The sequence below is a fragment of the Lepeophtheirus salmonis genome, chromosome 13, assembly GCF_016086655.4.
Source record: "Lepeophtheirus salmonis chromosome 13, UVic_Lsal_1.4, whole genome shotgun sequence".
In the NCBI taxonomy this organism is placed as follows: Eukaryota; Metazoa; Arthropoda; class Copepoda; order Siphonostomatoida; family Caligidae; genus Lepeophtheirus; species Lepeophtheirus salmonis.
Genome location: NC_052143.2, coordinates 36056241 through 36078813, shown reverse-complemented (window position 1 = coordinate 36078813; position 22573 = coordinate 36056241).

The window sequence follows — 22573 nt, the reverse complement described above, 5'->3', positions numbered from 1 at the left end:
AAAAAGTGATTCTCAATTCTACTACAAGTCAAAGAAGTGCTCAAATTAATGACTTATCGGCATTAATATCCGTCATTCTTGAGCAAACACATTCGAGGTTACACATCATAGTTAATACAAATAATATTTTCTCTCCTCCAGCATGAAAGAAAAAGAAAAGAATTGGTAGTGTGGTCGCAACTACCAGGAACGGGGATCTCTGACATTCTAATATTACTTTCGTCATTGTGATCTCTAGTGATGTAGATCTGGTGTGTTTTTTACCTTTGTGACATTCTCTCAGGTCTGATTTTTTTGCTTTCTAAGATTTCTATTATGTTAAAAAACTTTTTGACCTTTATGCTCTACATATAATGAAAAACGTATTAAAAATGATTTCATTATTGGAACATGCTTATATTGATCTACTGTCATTATAAATTAATAAATGCTTTTCAACCAAAACAAAAAATCATTTTCAGTGCATGTATGTGTACATTTGTCTAATAAATTATACATATAGGTAAAATGTATCATAACAAGCGAACAAAAAACAATACCCCCCTACATTGTATCACAAATGCATGGACAACGCATAGTGATACGTTGTACAAGTTGTTTAAGCTATTAATTATTTAGATAAGTATATATAAATTAAAAAGAAGTACTGGCAAGAAATAATTATATATTTTTACCATTCATTTTTTCTTTTTTGGTTTGTTTTTTGGAAGAGAAAATGGAAAGGTAATTTTAGCGTGTAAAAAGGTACACACCAGGGTTTCTCATTTTCCGGAAAATTGTCATTGAGCAAAATCATGGGAAATATATTTTTAAACTTCGTGAACCCAATACATACTATGTCTTCCTATTATTAAATTTTAAGGAATCGTCGTAGGTTATGGACAACACGCACAGAAGAAATTATTCTTTTGAACTCAATGTGTATAGTTTCACACTGAGGGGATTCCTAACGAAAGAAATATACTTTATCTATATGGACTTCACACAAGATTCCTACCTTAGTTGGAGTAATTGTAATACTATAATTTTTACTTCTACTTAATCAGTGCAACTCCATCTGTCAAATTAGATGAACATTAAAAAAAAATAGTCTCAGTGCAATGGTTTTACGTTGGATGGCGTTTGGAAAATAATATTTGGAAGATAAAAAAACTATTTCGAAAGTTTGTGATTGTTTGACTCAGGTTTGTATAACGCACGTCAAAGATGGACACCAGCAGAGAGAAAATAAGCATAAAAATTAATTAAAAAATAAAAGCACATTAATTAATTGATTTCTTTTTACGGTACCTAATATAATGTATTTTGCTTAATTTTTATCATTATTATAAATAGTGCACATATTACTTTTAAGAGGCTGCAAATCCGCTTTTTGGAGGAGTTCTGTAATCTGATCCCACCTGCAAAAATAATAATAAAAATAGCAAGTGATATACAAGCTAATTTTTTTTAGACGAAATGAGAGAGTTTCCTTCCGGGAAAATTGACTTTGAAAGTTCTATATTTCAATTATGTTACCTCAGTGAGTCTAATGTTAATTAATTGTTCATACTGAGCTTTGCCAAAATTTTTAGAGTAAAATGACGGAAATAAACAATGATATAATAATTTTGTATGCATTTAATGTCCAGAACCATTTTGCTAAAATAGTGATATTAACGTTATCAATTTTAGTAGGTGTGGCTTTCATCACTTTATTAGAGTGAAAGATTATCGACTTTTCGCAAGCGCATAAAGGCCAAAATAAAGTCTAATTTTTAGGGATGTAACGTCTTTTTCGATAGTAAATAAACTTCTCATAAAGGAAAAAGGAAGTTTTAGTTATGTCAGTTACATTATTTATTTAATTTGACCAATTATCAGATTATGAGTTTTTTTGTTAGTTTAAAATTTATAGACCTTTGAAAGATGATCACCGTAGTTAATAACTTTCAGGATGCAGCAGAATTTACTTAAGATACTTTTGATGTAGGCCTCTAAAATGACAGCCAACAGCTTATTGATAGAGTCATTTAAAGTCTCAAATGATTTTACAGACCTAGGACTCTACTTACTACCAGGGGATTCAGATCTGCTGACAGAAGAGCCCAAGAGTTCTCGTCTCAGACGTAATCATTGTACCCCAACCAGTCCTGAACAGTTTTAGCTGCGTGAGCGGGGGATTCGCCCTGTTGAAATTTTTTGTACAAATTTTGGCGGCAAGCAAGGCTCCCATCTTTCAACTTTGTTGTTCTTACGGCATGATCACACACTTTAAAGTTATGAATTTAACATAACCAAAAATAAGAGACTCCGTGCTTTATGTAGAAGAAAAAAAAGAATCAAAATGCCGTAGGATACCTTGAGTCAGTGACGTCACATGCCCCTTCTCCTTAATTCTTTCTATATTTCTTTCCTTCTCCCTGTCTCTACCTTATTCTCTTCTCTCTGTGTATTTTTCTACTTCTCTCTCTCTTTGTCACTTTATTCTGTGACCATTCTTGGTTTCTATTCCCCTCTATTGAGCCCTGCAATGCTGGTACCCTCTGCCAGTATATATATATATAATAAACCTACTGATATATGTAATTATAAAACGGTGTTATAATTTTTGGGGGGTAAGCCCCCCCCCTCCCCAAATGATGAAAGCTAGCAATGCCCTTGCGCTGGTTTATTAAGTTTAATAAATGATCTCAAAATTATTGTACAACCTGGTAAATAAATTAGGCTTACATTATGACATCATTAAATGCAGGAATTCTTGTAACTGTAAAACCTTGAGAAATCCTGGGAGAGAAAAACCTAGGACACACTTGAAGGTAGGTAATCAGTTGAATACACTTTTTAATTAATGTATGTATGTAAAATATACTTCCAAAAGAGGGGGGAGGAGAAAAAAATCATGTCGAAATTTTATTAGAGGGAAGATTTAATTTATGGTCCCGTCATAATTCAAAAAGAATTGTAAAACATATTTTTTATAACATATGAATAATAATAGTTGCAAAATATAAAATGCATACTCTCCCAACAAATAACCATATTATACTTATAAAATGCATTATAAAGATTGTTTCCCTCATTGTGGAGAAAACAAAAAATGTTGCATCTCAAAATGAGAAAGATAACCAATTATGTTCCCAATTACCTCATTTATGAAAATTTCTTCATCATAATATATATTAAGTATGTACAGGGTGAGAAATCAAAAATTAGAATCCTCTTCAAGACAGTCTAACTTAAGCTTTAAGAGTCAAATAATTTTGTACTTGGCACCATTTGAAAGAACTAACAAACAGCTAGAATTTAATGTTTGCTTTCTTTTTAGGCAATCAGAAATGTTTGAGTAAAAAGCAAAACGGCAGAGGGTGTGTGATCTCCCCTTTGCATAAGTCCATATCCGATAAAAATATCTTCATAATGGACGCTGTTCTGAACCGGAGAAATGATCGCTTCTTTGCTGAATCCGTTGCTCAGGTTGAGATAACTTTAAAGCACCAAACATCCAGTTTAGGTCATTGTCCTCGGCGTGGCTGTGTCTGACGGCATCAAGATGTATCCCTTCTTTTTCAAGGCCTACAAGAAATTCGATACGAGCATTTACTACAAGATCCTCTAGTACCGTGTCTTGCCATGGTTGCAGGGTATGTTCTCCAGGGACAGCTGTGTGCTTAGCCAAGACGGCGTCCCCCCATAAATGCCCAAGAAGGTGCTGCATTTCTGCAGGGAGAACATCGCTGCCTTCTGGCCGGCAGACTTCTTCTTTTCGTCCTCACCCGGCGAGATCCCCCTGGACTTTGATGTTTGGTACGTCATGAATAACTTCTCCTCGGACTTCATCAAGGTCAGCTGTGCTTCAAAAGTTTGTGATAAAAATGGCACTAAATAAAAATATGTTGAAGTGAAAAGGGCTTTTAAAATTTTCTATTTTTCAAGTCCTCACCCTGTTTTTGTATGTAATATTGCTCTTTTTTTTATCCTCTTTCAGTTGATTGCTTCTTTGAATGTATTCCCTATTTAAAATCAACGAAGAGCATGTACTACGCTCATTTTCAAAAGTTTCTTTGATCTTCTCTGCTTGTAGTTAGGTTTTTTTTTAAATTGCATATAAACGCATACATAAAGAGGTCGTAAAAATGGTTGTAAGGCATGGACTTGTGACTCGACTTGGACTTGAGCCCATACTATAAGTAATTGCACCTCAACTTGATATCAAAATCAAATACCTTCAACTTGACTTGAACTCAAAATCAGTCAAGAAATATTATAACACTATCACCTCCTTTTTATAATTATTGTTAAAATTAAAATGAGCACAAAACAAATCAGCAAACTCAAGCTGGACTTGTTTAAAATATTTAAGTACTTAAACTTGAGAGAAAACACTTGAGGCTTTAATTGGACTTGATGTATGAGGACTTTTTCTTACCTTTGGTGTAATTTTATAAGTCTTTTGTTTTACAGAAGAAGAAATCTTCAGTTTTAAAGAAAATTAATTATTCCATGGTATAAATTGATACCTTATTGTTATTGCAGACAATATCCGTGTCAATTAGTTTCTTATAATCCATCATTTGTATAGAGTTTCCCCCGTTCCAGGCTACAAGGACATATCATTTGATAGGTTAGTTTTAAAATATAATTAATAGAACTAAATTATACATTTTTTTAGTAAAATAAAGCAATAACAGACATATTTTGTTAAGTTGTGTTAAATTTAGGTGTTCTTATGTCAAATTGGGTTTGAGTTATTTAGATACAAGCAAAAATGTTTCCAACTGTTCACGGTCTCCTTCTTCTTCAAAAACGACATATTTTAGTTAAAAAAATTAACGTATTCCTAACAAAAAGAGTATAATAACCTAACTGTTCCATATATAGCTTGGTTTAGTCTCGCGTACTAAGCTTTTAGTTGATAGATAATATTTGATACACTGAGTTGCCAATTTTAATTGCAATCAAGTGAGGTTCAACACAAAAATAGATAAGCGCTAGTTAAGTTACAAGATATCAAAGGTATTCGCTTTATGATTTTTTGGCATATTTAACAACACATATTTATATAAAAAAATTGTAAGAACGATGTAAATCTTTATTTCCCAACCCTTGAATCATGCAAAATATAAAGTTAGTGCAAGAGCAATCGAACTTATTGATTGTAACATAAAAATCTGAATACATTGAATTTTAAACTTCAAGAAGATATAATTTATTAGTTAGCAATATAATTTCAACAAACCAAATACTTTAAATGGATGTATGTCTGAGCCCTTTTAATCATTAATATAGCTGCACTTAGTGCCAATGATGGCTTCCAGCCGTTGGCAGAAGACCTCCCGCCAATTGTGGATGTATTCAAGGGTTGTAGGTGACTACAATTGTCAAAAAAAGTGTTGGAAAGAACTCAAAAGACGCATTCAAACGAGTATGGCAACGGAGGAAATGGGGTTCTTTTGTAACTGCTATCAAAAGTGACCTCTCCTCGAAATATGAATTAATTTCAAGCATTTGACCTTCTTTAATGATTAATTTAGTTAGTGATCAGACTTCAATGGAATACCCGGTATGCAATTATGTTTAAAAATAACATCGATTCCAATACTACTCCCAAAAGACTGCAATGCTGATTCAATATTGTTCTGAGTCCAAGTCAAGTCAAAATGTATAAAAAAATAACTCAAGTACTCAAATTGGAGATTTGATTGAAATTTTAGAAACCTCAGTATTTATCATCTGTTGGATAGGATCATTTTAATAATACTATATTAAACTGTTTAGACGTCATTGCCTTTCAGTAAAGGTTCATTACGTGTATTTTAAAATAATTGTTGTTCGAAAAATAAATAAGGTATTTAGTACAACTAAAAAAACAAACAACTTTATAACTTTTTTTTAAGTACATTATAATAATGAACTCATTTAAAATCTGTGAAAAGTTTGTTTGGGTTAAATTAATATTGATTTATAACTAATAAATTGTGTCATTCGCATAGAAATGCACAAATTTATGTAACATTTTACAAATAACTTTCAAATTGCCAACTTTGGCCTTCGTTACAACTTTGAGTATGCATAGGAACGACTTGCATAAATCATGTAAAAATTTTATTGGTCAACCAACCTGGGTTTTACCTATTTCTAGTTCTTTGACGGGTGTTGTACAGGCCCAATTTTCTAAAATACATTCCTTGGAGTAATCCAAAGGATTCAAATTTGGGTTGTTGTGGGCCAAAATTCCTTGACCCATAAATCAAAAACCAATAGCTTTTCTCTTTTGATTTCCCCATGGTTATGAGCAAGTTACTTTTGTAAATAAACTGTTTATTTGTCTGCCAAAATAATATCCAACACAAATTGATAAAAAAACTGTCAATCAAACTTCTACTCATTTATATAAATTAATAATTAATTTAAAAATAACAAAACTTTACAAAAACCTGAAAGAGAGTTCGTCAATATTTTAAAATGGTATGGATTTGTGTTTAAAATATTCTAACTAGATTTTTAACTGATCTAAAAGTAAAATTTTTTGTCATAATCATGAAGTTTATTAAATCATATTTCATTGTTTTTCAATTATGTACAATTTTTTTACTTGATTTAAAGTACTTTATATAGGAACAAAAATAAAATCGAATCAGAATAATTGCAAAATAATAGGTTGGGGAAAAATAATTTTCTTTTATTTTTATTTCAATGCTTTACATGAATTGCTACAATCATCCAATTTAAGCAAAGTAAAACATCTTCTGTTCGATAGCTTGTTGTTACAAGAGTCCAACTTTATAATGCCCTTCTCGTAAGGGCTCCTGTCTTTATTGGCAAAAACAAAATTGGACAACCTCTATTACAGCAAAAAATTTACCCCAAGCGCGTTAACCATAGATTTGAATAGGTAGTTGTCACTTCGTACCAGGTTCAGATTGTCGGGTGGATCCATAAGAACTTCTTTTTGCACTCCAGGAGCTACTGGCGAGTAATCAAAATTGCAGCCTGGCTTTGTCTCGATGATGTCTTGTTGTCTCCTCTCCTCTCCAGCTTCAAACGGTAAGTAGAGGGCAAAATTGAGCAGTGAAAAAATGCTTGAACCACTGTTGTTCAACACGAAGGAGTATCGGCCCCTTATAGATTGCAAATTTTCTGTGTCTCTTTCGAAGCCTTTTTCCGTTCCTGTGGTAAAAATGGCGAATTTTTTACTTTGAGACCTCTATACTTGTTGCAAGATAATCCACGACTGAACCGACCAAGCACAATATTGTCTGATAAGTGTTTGTAGAATACACTCACACTTTTAAAACACTATACCGCATGATCTAATTTTACCAATGATGAACAAGATATAATTAGTTAAAAAAAATGCAGGCAATACGAAATTACTTGTTATTTTTTGATTTTTTGTTACTCGTTGTGGACTTTTTGAAAAAAATTTAAAAATAAAATCTTTATTTAAGTTTTTTTCCAAAAAAATCAATATTTTAATTTTTTCCAAAAAATTAATTTTTCAAATTTGTTTAAAACAAAACTAGAATTTTTACAGGAATTTCATTGGAATCGGAATTTTATTGGAATAGTTCCATCACTAGTACATTGTAGGTATATGGTTCTTTTAAGGAGGAGAGATGGATAATAAATGGTATCTTTTATCTACTTATGACGTATCATTTGATACTCCCCTCTAGGTATAAGGCTTTTTTTGTTCAGAGAACTCAGCGAGAAAGTTAATCCAGAAATTAATACAAAAACTCATGTGGTTTATGCATTGAAACCAAATTTAAGGAATTAAGGAATGTTTACTTGTTATTAGTAAATTTATCTTTGAAATTTAATTTTTGTGAGTATATATATATTTTTTTTCAAAAATTATTATTATTATTTTTTTTTTGAATACCAGTATATTTTTGATTTCTTTTTTCCAAAAAAATTGATTTTTTATTAATAGTTGTGGATTTTTGAAAAAAATTAAAAATATAATTTTATATTTTAACTTTTTTTTTTTTAATTAATTTTTCAAATTTGTCTAAAACAAATTTAGAATTTTTACAAGAATTTCATTGGAATAGAAATTTTATTAAAATAGTTCCGTCACTAGTACATTGTAGGTATATGGTTCTTTTAAGAAGGAGAGACAATAATAAATTGTATCTTCTATCTACTTATGACGTATCATTTGATACGTCCCCTATAGGTATAAAGCTTTTTTTGTTAGAGAACTCAGCGAGAAAGTTAATCCAGAAATTAATGAGAAGGCTCGTGTGGTTTATGTATGTAGGAAAAAGGGGATGTTGACGTTTGCACATGCAGCCATTAATAATCCTTCAAAAACAGGGTTTTTTTTTCAGTTCCTTTGAAGGATTAATCATTAATAATAATCAATAGGATTTATGTATTTGTTATTGTATGAAAAATAAGAACTCAAGAGGTAAAAAATGATTAATTATATCTTTTATAAATACATATAACATAAGTAGAAGAGAAAAAAACCCTCTTCAAATTCGATTCCTAGGAAACAAAAATCATCATTAATCAATCTCAGAGAATATTGGGGACATACACTCATGGTAGAACACATAAAATACTAAAACATTGATTTGTAATTGGTGGTAATTAAGAAAGGGTCGTAGATATGATTGCAGGATTTAGTTTCACTAAAAAAGCTGGGTAGATTGCCTTAAATATAGATTACAATAATATTCTAGGAAAGAGATGAGTTTTTTGTGAGTTATTAGCAAATAATATATAGTAATATGATTAATAATTTAGATTTAAGGGAATTAAAACAAGTTTATTTATGTTTCATATTCAAAATAATTGATTAGTTGATAAATATAAACGCATAAGTGATTCAATTTTTTTCCTCGGAATATTAATGTAATTTATATTCAACACAGCTTATTAAGCTTATTTTACGAACATTTCTTTATTAATATTAAAAACTAAATTGACCAAAAATCAATCAAAATTATTTTTACATTGAAATAAAAATAGGGTAGAAAGAACTTGAAAAACAAAGTATTAGCTTTTTTGTAAGGTATTTAATTTTACTCAATTTTTTTATGGTTATATACTTTTTTTTTTAAATTGTTATCAAGATTAACTAATAAATGATTCTTTTTTCAAATGTTCACAGGTTTTAATTAATTTGTTATGTACTTTGATTTTTATCTATTTAGTTCTTTCATGATGAAATATGTCACTGAATCATAGTTAAACCCTAAAAACTTGATTTAAAAAGAGGCTTTAATTAAGTATTAAGTTTAAAGATTGAAATTTTCGTATTCTACGGCTTTAGTAACAATAATAAATGTGGGTTGGAGCCCCTGGGGTAAAATTATATTACATCGTATTATTACTTAGTATATATATTATTGATATTGAGATCTGAATTGCTTTTTTACAAAGCTTAAAAGAATATGCAAGTTATATGTCATGGTACTTTATCTGCAATATTAATTGAAAAAATTACTCCAATTTTATACATTACGAAAATATGTCACTACTAGGATGATTTTTCTAACCACCCTGCAGGTAATATAACAAAAATAGGAGGTCATTTCAAAAAAATGATGGAACAAAGATAGTTAATATAAACTTCCTAGAAATAAGGAACTCCAAAATACCTTGTACCCAACCTAGCCCGCTCTCCTCTAACTACAATATTATTAATAATTACTCAATTTTCAAAACATTTATAGTAAATTTGCCCGGGACATTAAGAAATGAAAATTAATTAAGTCTAAAACAAAAAAAATGTAAAATATTTAGAAATATTCTTATGTTGGTTTATGATTATGAATATACTAATGAATAGTCATTATTTTCTTTCAGACCTTTAGGAAGTAGTTGCTTTATTCTGGGTCAGATGCCGAACTTGCTGTCTTGGACCTGGTTCCCTAAGCACCATGGAAACCTTTTTATATCCCAAAATAAATCCCGGCTCTCAGGTTGTACAGGTGAACCAAAATACAGTTTAAACTGCACCACGTCAGTATTTCTTAGCAACAAGAACACCTTCTAATATGCTAGAATACACCCTCGCTACAGCATCAAAGAACCCTTATTATGTCTGAAAGACGCCCTGGTCCTCATGTTGTACAGGTAAAGTGCTAAAAATGTTATTTAAAGGCCACCATAACCTTGTATGTCAAAAAACTGTTACCAGAACCGTATCTGGAGCCTAATTAACACACATGAAAATTTTCAGGAAAATCAATCCATGTGTCTGGCCGTGATTGAAGGACATACATACACACACAGACATTCACATTTACTATGTAGATAGATTATCAATTGCATTGAAGATTTTGTCAGAAGGATGTAAAAATTTAAAAATTTCTGAGACTTAAATGGATGCCCGTTCCTAAGAAATTGAAGTTTTTATTAATTTAGGTTTATGTGACGGATAATTTTGAGCCTTTCTTTTTTTAAAAGAAAAATAAGCTGTTGTGCTCATCTTTCTTAAAGATTCGGACAAGTGTTGAGAATCGGTTCAGTACCGGTTTTTTGTTTGGTTCGGTCTGAAGTGATTTTTTCTAGACCGATTTGGACAGAGTTTTTGGTCCAGACCGCGATCTCAAACTGTGGACCAATTTTTTTCGGTCTCACATTGTAGACCAATTTTTATTCGGTGTCACTTTATAAACCGATGTTCGGTCTGAATTTATGGACCGATTTTTATCGGTCTCATATATTATGAGATACCTTTTTTTTTCTAGATCAACTGTCATTCATATTTTTTTTATATCTCATAAGTACAGGATAAGTTTTAGAACAAATACTGTATACATATAAGAGACGGTGAGACTCAAATTAATCGGTGCTATCTCTGTTTAAACTTCGTATTACGTCATTGTACTTGAAAAAAAATTATTTGTGTTAAACACAATTTACCTATAAAATTGGTCTAGACCAATTCTTTTGGGACTGAACTAGACCAAATTTTTCCTTTGGAGCGATCTATACCGAATTTTTATATGAAATCGATCCAGACCGAGTTTTTTTGTTGTACCAAGATAGTTTGGTGCAACATAAAATATTACGGTCTAGAACTTCCAGACCGAAACCAACACTAATTTTGCCGACTCTGCAAGAGAGATATTTTTATTTTTGAAATTTATATATTTAGGAAAACAAAAAAAATTGCATTTTGACAAAAATATGATAGAAAACACAATATGATTGCCATGCCTATGGTATTTGAGGGGGTTAATTTGCTCAGATACATGATAAAATAACTTGTAAGGACTTACAAGTAATTGTGAGTAACAGATAGGAAGAAAATAGAATGGATACATCGCTTTCTTATTGCATTTATGGCACATAGAACCCGGTTGAATCCATTGATTTAGGTAAATCTAAAAGAGGTTTTATATTCTAAATTGATCAATTGTGAAAAATTTCTGTTTGTAAATTTTCGTATGGTGTAAATCGACACACTTTTTTTCTGTGATTCTGTATCTAAGACATTTCATGACCAACTATGTGCAAAATTAATACTATGAAAATTGGTTTACACTTAAAAATAACTTAAAGTGTAGCATTTGTTCATACATATATAAATTTGAAAATCCATAAAAAGATTAGTTTAAATTACAAAGAAAGCCTATTTCCTCTCTTCTCCTTTCGTCAGATAGTGTATCTCTAATTTAATGTCTAAAGATGTTTCGTAATTTGATAAAAAAGTTCATAATTATTTTTACAAAATATTATTTATCACAAAAAATAAAATACGACATCTTCTCTCCTTTACTCAATCATACTTCTGGAAAGGATTAGACGGTACTCTAGCGAAGATTCATAAGTAGCTAAAATTGAAAAAGTTATAACCTTAAAAAATTAAGATCAAGAACTATGTTCACAATTAACGTAGTCTATATGTTTATTGTAATTAATAATTACAAAAATAATTATAATATAAGTTTTGTTGAGCTAACTGAAAGCTTTTTACTAATTTAGCAATGATATATTTTGAAGCAATGGTGATCGTTAAAACCTTTGACGGTCGACTTTTAAAATATTATAGTTGTTGCAAATTTCTAGTGACTAACTATCTGGGTAGTATTTTGGTGGGAAAAGAAATAGTGTTTATATAATATATTTTCACAGTAATAGGAAGACAATCAAAAATGTCATAATCATTTATGTCCGTTTATACTTAAAGTAATACTTATGTAATATTTTAAGTTAATAACATATATTTTTAATGCCGTATTAAAGGTCGAAGGTCCAAAATAGTCTGACTTATTCAAAATTTATATTTTAGCGTGTGCACTAGTCTGTCCAATTTTTAAGCTGACTTTTTAATTCGACCTTTTGTTGTATTTTGATGAAAAAGTTATGTTTGTAAAATTTCGACGGTCACAAATGCGTTTTTGTGACATTTATAGCCATTTGTAAATGACTTTTTAAATACATTATTTATTCGTAAAGGATAGTAAAAAATACTGTTATATGGAGTGTCAAAATCAAATATACACATGTAGTTGGACAACGGATAATAAAGGAAACTGTTTATGAAGTAACAGATGAAAAAAAAAATCTTAAGGTACATTTTGGATATTTTTGATTGATGCAGTTATATTTGAAGTCATTTTCCAGATTAATAAATAGTGAAGGTGTACAACTAATTATGACTTACCTAATATACTTCTCTCTTAAAAGAAGTCATATTTATCATTGGAAGTAAATTGCTCAATATTAACAATTTCATGAAATAATTAATATTAGCAGGGTTCAGAAAGACTAATTCGTTCCAGTTGATTTATCTTCAACTTTCATTGTCCAGGAGAAAGATAATATTATCAAGCAAAAGTTTTTAATTAATTATAGCTTCAATTTCGTATGAAAATCACCATCAAGGACCTTTGAAATTGTATTTAATGGTGCTTTTCTCATTACTTTGTCTAAGAAACCAATTAATACTGAACTTCTTTCAATTAGATATGAACAATCTACTGAACACATCAAAATATTCCAATCCAAAGATATATTTTCTTGGTCGATGGAATTTTTCAGCTAGTTTGAGAAGAGCCATTACTTTTACAATTTTGTCTGAATTAATTGAGAGGTGGGCAAGGAAATATATCTTGGATAACGAAAGAATTTATTGGCTTCAAATCAAGATAAAGTTCCTTCATTTTAAGTACTAATTTATTATATCAAACATTTGTGGATGTTGTTAAACGTTAAGAAGATTATATTAAACACATTAAAAACTATTTTCAAAAGTACTTAAAATATGCTCTTGCATCTGTAAAATAAATCTCAAATTGATCATGATTTTAAAGTATCAATCATGCCGCATATAAAATTGGAGTCAAATCCGTTCATTCTTGAAAATTTATTATGAACCATATTGTTTGCATTGGTTTAGTCGATAATACAAAAAAAGACATTCCGCAAAACTCTGTTTCACCCTGTATTTTTCTTTTTGAACTCTTTGACTGATGAATCAATCTTCAGATGTTTTATAGCATGTAAAAAAAGATAAAAAATGAAGAGGTTTCTATAAATAATGGTAAATGGTGATTTGTAGCTCCACTTTGTAAGGCATTTATAAGATAAATGAATAAGCCATTTACAATCAATTTATATTGGCTATAACATGTCTTAATGGCTCTTTTGATAATATGATGTACAGTTTTTGATATAGATAATATTATAAATATATAAAAGCATTATTGATTTATTAGGATAAATTTGTTCTGATTACACATCACACGCTTCTTATATTCTTATTCTTTAAATATTATTAATTTCAATTTCCAGTATAGATTGGACAAAATCTGATTCACTTGTATTTAGTATATCCATTTTATACACATAAGGCTCAAAAATATTTTGCTGGGGTTTTGGTAAAGGGCATTTTATCCGTGACCAAAAAGTTACCAAAACAAGATCAAATGAAAAAAATGTTTGTTTTTCTTTTTCCAAATTTCAATGTTTAAATCGGATTGTTTTGGACTTGAAACCAACACCAAGAAGTTACAGCCATCGATAGCTATATTTTGAGATGCTGCGACGATGATTTTGAGGAGTTGAGATCAAGACTGTATCAAAAGTTTGAGTCCTCGAAATTAAGTCGAAAATGAATGAATGATGGAAGTTGACATATAATTTTTTTTTTTTTCTAGGTCTTTATTTATCCACATTACACGTATACATACATATACAAATAAGTAAATAAAACAAAAAATAAATTTGCATTGATATACAATATAGGCAAGAATGATAGTTTACAGTTAATTTCCTTTTTCATACCTTTAATACAAATAGCTCATCAGCGATATCACTTGATAACAAAAAAACAAAATGACTACAACAAAACACACATTGATCAACACGAAAATCCAGCAGATAATTTATTATCAGGCACATAGTTGGAACAACAAAGAAAATTGAAGACATGTACTACATATAATTATAATTATATAGAAACAAAAAAAAAAAAAACACACACAGGAACACTAAACGAAAGTATCGTAGAAATTATTTAAATGTAAACACATAGAAATAATATAAAAGAAAAGGATGTTGCTCCAAAGACAAAATTTCCCTTTAAAAGTCTTAATGCAGTCATTTCATAAAGTTACCATAGTTCCCCAAGAAAAGTGATAACTTCATAATCTTAGTACAATATTTTTTTTATTGACTAATAATAATTCCACGGTTTTATAGTGTCATTTTAAGGCAGAAAGAAAATATTTAATTAGATCACTTTCTGACCTGCAAAATATATTTTTTAATTATTTTAGAGGAGAAGTCCCTTATAATAGAGAGATCCTGGAACCTATGAAAAGGGTTACGTTCTGAGGCAACTTTTCTACACATTTCTTCGTCGGCAATTTCGGGGATGCTAAAAACATTCCATGAACCACAAGCAAATGTACGTCAATATAAAGATCCCCCCCCCCCTCATTATTTCTTCAATATCCTTTTCCATACGTAAATTTTTTATTCTTATTTTATTGAAACAAGTCGATGCCCGGACTTTTGGTATCGAGACCGAGAAGATAACAAAACTTTGAACGATCGATATTTGAATAAAAAAATCTGTTTGTCTTAAAGAAAAATAAATGGCACCCGGAATTGCCATGAGTTATTAGGGGTGGACTAACAAAGAAACTGTGATTGAATTCATTCAATGATAATCCCCTAAAAATCCTCAATGTTACTCCTTATTTTTCAAAAACATACTCTCACGTAGTTACACAATTCACAATGTTCTCTCCCCATGAATGAAAAAAAAATTAATGGCGTCAGAATAAATACAATACTATAACGTGATGAGCCAAAGAGTACTTTAGTATCTAGAGCACTACCTGGCTTTACTATAGCTACACATGCTCGTTGTTGAGTCCTCAACTTATATTTATTATTAGTGATGTAAATCGTGTGCAATTTTTAGCTGGCCCATTTTTTTATTAGTAATCTGAAGAATGAATTTTCTGGTCCTTTGCTTTTGTCATTATTATTTAACTCCTGAATAGTGAACTTCCTTTTCTAGAACATACAATTGGCTACCAAACCTTAATGAACATTCACTTCTGCACGTAAAGACAGAGATTAACCTTGAGAATTAGTTGTAGAGTTATAATTGTACGTGCTTCTTGGACTCAGATTAGAGTTGAAGGTCGACATCGGGGTATTTTTTGCCAATTTTCTTGTGTATATCCTTCTCCCTTGCCATATTGGATTGTTGCTGATCTAATGAAATGTTATGATATTTCTTTCCTCCAAAATATTATACAAATTGTCTGAGGTACCATGTTTATTTTCGTTGTTTTTTTGACCTCCCGAAAATACACATGATTTTCCTCACTATTTATTTTATTGTAAAAAAAAGTGATGTATATCTAATGTATTTTTTAGATTGTCCGTCTTGATGGAATTGGTAAACAATAGAATTAACTTTTTTTCCCCTCAGCTGATGTCATTGTTATTTAACTCTTGGATTGTGAACATCTTTATCTACTATATCTACTGTCTGCTTATAAAAGGGGGAAAGTAACTATGATGATTTATTGGAGAGTTATAATTGTAAGTTTTTGTTAGGCTCGCAGAAAAATTGAGGATCGACATTGAAGTAATTCTCGCCCATCTCTTTGTTTTTTACCTTCTCCCCCTCCTTCCTTGTCACAGCTGATTATAGCTGATTTAATAAAACATCTTAACAACTGCTCTCCTCTAAAAAATTTCTTAGAAATTGTCAGGGTTACTGCCTCTATTTTTGGCTTCTTTTTTTAACATACCAAAATACACAGGATTTTCATCACTATTAAAAAATGACTGTTCAGAATCCAAATATGGATACGTACCTATGTACATATAAACAAACTCTACTTTATAAATATAGATTTATGTGATTCTTAAAGTTTGTATTTTAATAGTTAGACTGTCACTCATATATAAGCTAAGATTATAAAATTTAATTGATTGTATGCGTGGCGTTTTTTTGCTTACATTACATTGTATTTTCAAATTAATTGACATGTAACAAACCAATTGTTCAAAAAACGTATCGGAGTAATCTGCACTTCCTCAAATATTGTCACTTAGTTTAAATTAATCTGCATATGTTTGAAGAAGAAAAAAAATGCAGTTCTCAATTTTATATTCTACTCTTAGAAATTTCCTTTCACATATGTAGAAATACTAATATAACTTCTTTTACAATCCATATGGCTCTAATTTGCATAAAACCAATTTTCCTTTTCAAGAAAATATTTTCCAAAGTAAAAATAAGTAAAAGATTACTCATCTAACGGGGAAAATAAGCATACAGCTATTTATTTAAATAGATACTTATACTTATAAGGAATATATTTTTGTATATTTACCAAACCAATAACCATATATTTTTTACATAGGTATGTATGTAAAATATAATTATTGATCATAGTGTGATAAGTATAGCTAAAATTCTTGGAATTATTATCGGTTTGTAAATTTGTTTTTTTATAAGGTACAAGATAAACTTATCAATATTATTTTTCCTGTTTCTATATTTATTTATAGCCATAATGTAAACATGCATTAAGGCAGGAAAGCCTTCTTTTTCTCTGCCAAACAGAAATAAATATACCAATCTGGCTGCAAGTTTATCTGTATTCTTCTTTGTAACCAAAATACGGACCAGTAGTGCCATTTCTCAGACTTTGAAATGACTTTTCCAACGACCCTTCTACATATTTGATTCAGATTATAAATCTGTTTATGGTTTTTGCTGTTATTATATTTCATTACGAGCTAAAAATTGTTCCATTGTCGAATTTTCATTTTTTTCCCCCATAAAATTGAGGATAAACAGACAATATAAGTAGCACTTTTGTCATCTAATTTTTTTATCTAAAAATATAATATAATTTGAGAAATAAAGTATGTATTAAATATTTTCATCCTGCCATCAGATATCTTTTAAACTCAATATTTATTAATTGTAGTATTTTCAATATAAGTTAGTTACAATAAATTAAATATAATGGCCAAAACCTTTTTGACCTTTTCACAAACAGAATAAAACTTTTAATAAGGGTGGACCACATCAAAAAATTTGTTTTATTTATAAATATGTATCCACGCTGAAATCAGAACAATCAATACTTGTAACTTTAACGAGATATATTTCCGTAGCCAATAAACATATACAAAACAAATTTGAAGACCAGCTGTAACGCTATATTGAATCCTCTTATCTTTGATGTGTTCATAATGGCCTCAAGACACCTCTGCTTGGCACGTCTTCCTAATGTATTCTTTGCACATATCGACCCCATGTGAACCCCCAAATGAAGGAACTTTTTGGTTTTTACTAGAAAATTAAATTTTTGAATTTTTTTTTCAAAAAATTTAATATTTGAAATTGATTTTAGAAATTTTTATAAAAATTGAAAATAGCTATAGATTTTTTGTCAACAGCCTTGAATTTTGTTTCCTAAAAATTTAATTTTTGAAACAACATGGACTTTTTCATTTTTTTTTTCAAAAAATTTAACTTTTCTTAAACAACTGTGGATTTTTTTAAAGCTATGGATATTTGAATTTTTTTGCCAAAATTTTAATTTTTTGTAAACACCGGTGAATTTTTGAAATTTTTTTCTAATTAGCGATTCTAATTTCGTTAAAACCGCTATAGATTTTTGAATTTTTTTTTAACAACTGTAAATTTCTGAAATTTTGTGTCCAAAAAATTAATTTTCTTTTTAACAGCTTTGAAGTTTTGAAATAAAATAAATAAAAAATTAAAACTGTTTTTCAACAAGAAATAATTTTTCAAATTTTTTTCCACAAAATTAAAAAGACAAAACAATATATGATCTTGAATGCCCCTGGGTGTCTGTGATTGGTATGATATTTTTTAGTCTAAGGGTACAGGCCTAGACCTGTACATGCATCCAGAACGCAGAGTTCAAGGGATAGTACTGGAGGTGGGCGATATATTAATTTTGGCCAGAAATTGATGTTATTGATCCAAGAAGTAAGCCCGACACCATGGGATGAACTGAACCACTTGATTATATTTCCTGCATCAAGAAGTGCGCAGATCTTCAGACGATTGTCACATTCAGATGCCATTTTCTTGATAACTTAAAAAGATAAACAAATTAAATTTCTACCATGTGTTCAACTATATTAATGTCCGTCCCAAAAAAACTTACAAAAACCTTTCAATTTGCTAATAACCTGCGTCTCTGGATATGTGAAATCCCTCTGTGTAACAATCACATGTAGTTGTTTTTTCCTTTCTTTAAATAAATATAAAAATAACAGTAACTATGTTGCTGATATTCAAGTTGTTTGGACACATTTCGTCTGCTACAGTTCGTTTGATTGAACACCAATATTGTCATGTAACATATTAAAATTACAATCAGATTCATGGACATGTTTTCAGCATTTCCTCTGTTGTTTAGATTTACAACCCAATTTTAGAAAGCGGCTTTGTTTGTCGAAGCTTGATAAATTTAGCCATATGAATGACCATAAAATATTGTACTTTTCCAAAATAGAAGAACATAAATTAGATTTATCAAATTATTCCTTTGGTTTGTAGAAGACTTTTCATGGGATTAACATCAAATTTCCAAATATTGGAAAAATATTTAAAAAAAAATATTTGAAATGAATAAGTTGTTAGTGTTTTCAATGGCATCACAAGTTGTATAATAAGTTTTTTTGTGTTTCCTAAAATAAATGTCATTTGCAAATTAAATAAAATAAAAAGTCTTGCATTTTATTTTTGTTCATAGTAAAATTTAAACACTGCCTAGGGACACATTTTAAAGTAAAAATTAAAGGTCTTGTGTCAAAATTATTTTTAAAAAAATCGAAAAGTTAAATTATTAATTAAAAAATTAAAGATTTGAAAATATGTTATAATAAATTTAAAATTTGAAAATCTTTTATACAAAATTTAAGATTCGAAACTTTTTTTTAAAAAACAAGTAATAATAGAGCTCAGGACATTGATCTTTGCTTAAGACTTAAATCACCGTAAAACCGACCTTGTCATAGATTTCAAGCTGTCACTTACAAATGCTCTAATGAGTCAAAATTTTCAAATAACAAATAAAAAGGGATTAAATAAATGGGTTGTAATGTCATTAATAACTCATTTTAAATATGTACATTGTATATAGATAGAAAAATGTAAGTTATATACTTTGATCGGCTACAAGCTATATATAATGAACAACATAAAATCAATATTTAAACAAAAAGTTCAATTCTCCTGTCAAAAGCTGCATATACCATATCAATGTGTGGGTTACCACATCCATCATGCGTGTTCACGCAATTTATTTATACGAACTTTTTATATTATAATCTTCAAACCTCAGCATTTTCCTTTCAAAATATAGAAGTGGTTTTCAAATTTTTCTTGTTTGAGGGGAAAAAAATATCACGTTAGTATTTTTTGTGCTTCTAAATTTAATTTATCATCGTATTTTCACTTCTAAAAACAAGGGACATTTTAAGGCAAGACTGGACACAAGAAAGTGAGAAAACATAGCCATTTTCGACAGGCCACTACACTCTCAGATATTGAATATCATAAATAAAATGCAGCATAAGTAGAGAAGAGTTAAAGTAGAGTCGTTATCAGCTGATTTTTTTATTCCATAATATTAAGGATAATTGCTAATTTAATATTCAAAATGACAGCCATTGTCCAAGTAACGTTGGGAAGGTACATTTTTGAAATCAAATTACTAAATACTGAGGAAACCTAACTTTTCACAACTATGCATGCTCAGACTTTAGGTCAAACTAAAGGTGCTAAACTACCCATTTCTAGTTGTTCATAATAATTGACATCATAGAAGGATTTTGTCGATCAGTAGTACAAAAATGACACATTTAGCCAAGTATCTTACACCATCAGAAGAGCCTAGTACAAATACTTAGTCTTCAATATCAATTTATGGAGATTTAGCAACTAGAGCAATGTTTGTACTATAAGCAGGCCCAAAATTGAGTGAATAGGACCGGTGGATACTGAGAAATAGTGACCTAAGCATAACAGGTCCAATGTAGAATTACGGGTTTGATAAAAGCAAGTTTTTTTAATGAATAAGTATCATTACAAGAGGATGACAATTTGTCTATTGACTTTAAAAAAATGTCCACTCATCTATGAGTTGTAGAAAGTGTTGCTTTAGTCGCACAATTTGCACACCATCCTAAATTTGGAAACCAATCTAAACAATTTCGATTATGAGCTTTGGAATAATTAAAGATGAGAAGTTGAAGTTTGTAAACATGCCAAAATCTCAAAAATGAATTTTTGGAGAAGATACGACTTTTCAAAGGTCCAGTCTTGCCTTAAATCAAAGAATCTCTTTATTTGGAAATGGGATCACTAAGAATAGTTTTTTTAAATACCTGTAATGAGAAATTATAAAGTTCTTATAACAAATTGTATACAAGTAAATACGTTAGGGCAGTGTGTCTTTTTTTTTTTTTAAATTTAATAACTCAATCATATCCGTCTCCTATCCATCACTAGTCATCACTCATCTCCATTGCCGACTTCCCACTATGGATCCCTCCATCTACAGCCCTACACAAAAACTACTAACTAGTGTAGAAACATTAACCGTATGACGTCACTAGCTATCCATCTTCAATGTGGGAATTAAATGTCTGGGAATGGATTTACAGGGAATGAAATTACCTAGTCCCAGATAACTCATGTAGACCAAATGCAATCTATATGCTCATTGGTCGTAGGTTGGAGGTTAGTTGTCAAAGCTCTGCATGGCATTGCTAATTTTGATGATGTAAGATTATGTACATATCTCTCAGCCACGGAGTATTAGGCAAAATTATTAGAAGATCAATATTTTTTTGATTGTAACTGCAAAAAACGTGCTGAAATCCCCTGAATCACACCTCAGCAGTTATGGTCACAAAATTAATAGAAGTTGGGTTTCTACTTGAGATGCCTACAGCACTAGCAATCTCACACACCTTTACTCTTTTGTCATCCATCACCATTTTATGAATTTTATCAATGATTTCTGGAGTGGTAACCTCAACAGGGCCTTCAGAACGTGTAGCGTCACTTATGTCCATGTGGCTATTTTGAAATTTTTTATATCACTAATAAACTGTTCTAATCGAAGGTGCAGAGTCCCCATAATGTTAATCAAGCTTCTGTTTAGTCTCCTGAGGCGTTTTGTCTTTCATAAAGTAATGTTTAATCACCACAAGAAATACTATTGCTTCCATTTTTTGAAAATCACTCCACTTTCTCGTTTGAAACAAATTTCAAACAGAAAGAAGTAGACGGATCTTTTGAAATAAGGAGCGACACATCATTACTTTAAGTGGTTATTGTACTTTTTTTTTCTTGAGTAAAAAAACTTTTATTGTTTTACTAATTACTATTTTTAGACAAAGCGGGTACACAATTTCTTGTATAAAAATAACTCAACAAAGGAATAGAGTAATGTTTTGACGTTTCTGTGGTATTCAACGAGTGAGAAACCTGATTTGTCTCCTTTGTTATTATTTTTATTATGATTATTTAATTCGTGAGAGGGCACTACTTCCTTTTTCAAGTTGTATAAAAAGAATCACATTTTTCGGTTGTAGTAATAAAATCTATGAATATCTCACACAATCTGGATTGCATTAATTCCTTCGAATTGATATATTTGTTACTGACTCATATACTTGGAATTACTTCAATACCTAATCCACAATAAAAACCCATATTTCCTCATTCGTTCTGTTATTTTGCTGACTTTATTTGCTTAATGAAGCTCTTGCTCTTGCAATGAAATATAAAATTACAAAAAGGTTGGAAACTTTCTCGCTGTAGTTCAAAATGCATAATTTACTTTAGTGTAAATGTATATTTTATTGGGGAATTCAAATTGAGGTCCTAATATATTGTGGGGCTCACATATGTACTTGTTGTGTTTAAGTAACTTTTGAATATATGCATTTTTTTTTTAAGTTGATAATAGGATATTTTTTTAGGAAAAAATAGTACTTCCAATGAATACACTATGCAAAAAAATGATCATTAAATGTTTCAAAAAAGTTTTTAGAGTAATACTACGATTTAGTGCCATATTTCGAGACAAAA